Consider the following 4,184-nt stretch of genomic DNA (forward strand, 5'->3'; position numbering starts at 1 on the left):
ACGAAATCCAACAAAACTTTTTCGCGCAAAATGCACTTTCAGGCAAATGGTCGCCTGTTTTTTTTTTCAGAAATACTGGACTTGTATTAACCATTACTAATAGAAGCACGCAGAAAAGTAAATTGGGAATGGTACATAACCATTTTGTTGAATTCAAGAAATTAGGAAAACCAACCGCCGAAACACTCTTCACCGCGAGAATTCGAGTTCTCAAATATCGACTGAAACAATTGCATTTTTGAGCACTTCGCCACCAGGTGCTCGAGCACCATCGTTTTAATCACCGTATAGTCCTAATGTGAGACCAAACGACTTCTTTTTAGTCCAGTACAAAAGTGTATAAATGTTAATGGAGAATATTTTGAAATATAATAAAGTGATTTTCGTTGATTAAAGTTTGACTTTGTTCTCTATTACCACGTATGGTGATTCCGATATACTACTACGAGTAAAAAATATTCAGACTTTGTTCATAAAGTAATTTCCCTAGACTCCAATATACTTGTGCCAACAGTTTTTCCAATCCTCGAAACAGTTATAAAATAGCCTCCAATTGCCATTCCCGCTTAATGTCTTCAGTTGACTCAAACCCATTTCTCTGAAGCGGTCGTTTAGCTAATTTGAGCTTAATCAGGAAAATACGGTGGTGCCACGATAATGGTTGTAAATTAGACGAAAGTCGCACAAAGAATAGATTCAGTATCGTGGTGCAGAAACCAATAGTTGCATAACACTCAAAAGAAGGAAGGGTCAGAGGGGAGACCCTATAAAGTATATATATAAGTGATCAGTATATCGAGCTGAGTCGATTTAGCCATGTCCGTCTGTCTGTCTGTCTGTACAGTATATATACGAACTAGTCCCTCAGTTTTTAAGATATCGTTTTGAACTGAGCGATCGGAATCAAGTTCTGGAAAACTTTCACATTTCACAATGTATTTTAACAAAAGTCGACACAGGTTATTTTCTAAATCAACAATGTAATCTCCGTAGAAATTGCTTAGATCGGTTAACTATAGCATATAGCTTCCATACAAACTGAATGATCGGAATCAAGTTCTTGTATGGAAAACTTTCACATTTGACAAGATATATAAGGCAACAATGTAATATCCGAAGAAAGTGTTTAGATCGGATTACTATAGTATATAGCTGCCATACAAACTGAACACATCGTTACTAACATAAATGCACCTGTGAAGGGTATATTAGGATCGGTGCAACCGAAGTTAATGTTTTTTCTTGTTTCACTAATGCCTTTACCTTTATTGTAAAAGTATTACAATTTTCACCTTTTCATCCTTTGTTCCTTTATGTGATAGAGAGATTGCCCCGACACTATAATCTTTTCAGGGAGAAATTTTTTAATATCCAAACTATCGAAGTATGAAAAAAGTTTGTTCTTTTTATCTATTACTATTATTTCAATACTAAACAAGACGTTTTTTACAATCATGGAATCATAAGGACGTGTCGCATCAGATCAAATATAATAATATATAGGCTCCAAAAGTCTTGTACTAAATGATGTACTCACTCTGGTAATTGGTAACTTAAGTAACAAAACATTAAGAGAAACTTATGAAATAGATGATGTGTTGAAGGACACCTAGCAATCTGTTGTCTTAGCATACATGTATCTATCATTTAAGAGTTTATGGCTAATTGTGAATTTCCAAAAATCGTTCATGGCCTGACATCTTTTCCCGGAAGTCTTTCTTGAGATAGTCTATGAATAAGGGAATCCAAGTGTTTTCAAAATGGATCACCGTTTATTGAAATGTACCATAAAGCTTCTTCGGACCCCATGTGAATATAAGTCCAATAGCTTAATAAAGGGTGAAAGATTAATAAGATATCTTCTGATCATACAATTTATAATTGTACACCAATCACGAACAACAGTCCCATCTTTCTAACCCTTCTAAAAGATCAGTATTCTCAATAAACCCAATAATGAAAATAATGTTGTTAAGAGCACTATATTAATCGCTCAACCTCGTCAAAAAGGAATACCCTAATAAGCACACATATCACACATTCAAACGCGACAGAATTTCAAAACGAAAACGAAAAACATTTGAAACTGCAAACTAAAAGAAGGTAAAACCTTGACAGTCACGTGGGTACAGCAGTGGGGTGAAGTGCTGGCGAGTGGTTGTGGCACAATGTTTTTGTTGTTGCCTCACATTGGCTCGGCTAATTCTTGGATTGGCGAAGATTTGTAGAGGGCTACTAATATGCATTCGTATAAGCAGATCAGCGGCGCATCATGAAACCGAAAGCAACAAAACACCAGCCGCAACAACCAGCCGTGGTGTGCGAGTAAGCAGCAAACTAACAAATACGAATTGCTACTCGCCGCTGTTGCCGGCAAACACCAACACAGCAAGAGCACCAACAATGACAACAACAACAAAAAGAATGGCAATCAAGCAAGTAAGCAACAATGGCAGCGTGCAACACCGCAACCAAAGCTGTGGCATTGTAATTTATAATGACCGTACTAGCACAGTGGCATTAAGACAAGATCGTTTATAAAAATTAAATGGATTGCAGGTAGAACGCCTTCATTAATTTTCAACAGAATTCCGTGCACTCGTCACCGTTGCTCTTTGCATGTTGTTATTGTTCTTGTCCGTTTCTCTGGTTGCCAGTTGCTATTGCTGTATCTTTGGCGGTTTGTCATGCGTCCAAACATATAGAATTTTGTAGTTGTTGTAGCAACATCCGTACCTACAGTATACGTATTTATATGATATATGTATTATATATGCATATGTATATGGTTTATATATGTGCAGCAACAGAAGTATGTAAATGATATATTTATGTATACTCTGCAGTCGCAAGGCTAATGCCTCAAGGAAATAAAGCAAAGTGGGCGATAAATGAAAACTTCGAATGCCATCATGTTTACCTTAATACAAATTATAGTTCGAAATCTCCTCTATACACCTTTCAACTCTTTACGACGATTTCTCGCTTCCGGGTGCATTACACTGCAACCAGCAAACCCGTTAGCTGCAAGAAATTGCACCCGCGTTCCAATTATATAAGACTGGAAATGAGTCGGAGTCCCTATCAAAGTTGTCTAGAGGAAGGTGAGTCGGAATCATCTTTGCATTTTCTCATGGGCAATTCAGCGGCATACCTTCGGTGAACCGAGTGAATTGGGTAGAATCTCTATTAGCCGCCGAAACAAATATGTGACTTGGACTAAGAAATATAGAAAAAATTAACTTTACTTGTTATTACGGATAACTTTAAAAAACTACTGACATTGTGAAATTGGTCAAAATCGCTATGGAAATTATAAGAAGAGAAAATTTTAGTGTCAGTTTAAGTCACTACTCACCGCACGAAATGCCTTTATCCATTTATGCCATTACCAAAAAACAGCAATACTGAATGTGAGCATATATTAAAGCGATGAGTTTAGGTAAATTTCTGCAAACATTTAATAGGAGTCAAGCTAACCACTGAGAATGAGATCAATTGGCAGTGTGTGTACTAGAAATAGTGCTGCCTTATTGAAATTCAGAAATCCAGCAATACGCACAACTTCTAGAGCAATAATTTTTCTGCATTTTTCATCTGCCGTTATCAGAATATTATAGGGCGGAAACTAAGATTCGTTGTTGTCCCGATTAAAATGTCTTAAATAGTGGTCTCAGTGTTATCCCATGGGTCCCTTGACTACTTTCATTCGTCATATTTCGTTAGATTCCCCTCATACACCTGTTCCCTTATGTCCGATAGATTGATCTTTGGATGACCCTATCCATATATCAATGTTGAAAAAATAAAGGTTATGAGAATTATAAGTTTCATTACATTCTTATTGGATTTTGGTATTTTAACCAGATGACTCATTCTTTTTTATTCTGTTCTCTTGTCACCCATATTCTTATGAACAAGTACAATAGCGCATTTCATCGATTTCGCGAACACTATATTGATACCATTCTTAAGTAAAAATACCTTTTATTTACACTGAAATATTTGCGCAGCGCTAAGGGTCTTATAGTTTCGGTGCAACCGAAAGTTACGATTTTTCTTTTCTTAAGGGTTTACAATTATTCTTCTTCTTGATTCACGTAGACACCGCTTACGCGATTATAGCCGAGTTAACAACAGCGCGACAGTCGTTTCTTCTTTTCGTTACGTGGCGCCAATTAGAT

This window comes from Bactrocera latifrons, unplaced genomic scaffold (genome assembly GCF_001853355.1).
Source record: "Bactrocera latifrons isolate USDA-ARS-PBARC rearing strain unplaced genomic scaffold, ASM185335v1 scaffold_101, whole genome shotgun sequence".
Classification (NCBI taxonomy): Eukaryota; Metazoa; Arthropoda; class Insecta; order Diptera; family Tephritidae; genus Bactrocera; species Bactrocera latifrons.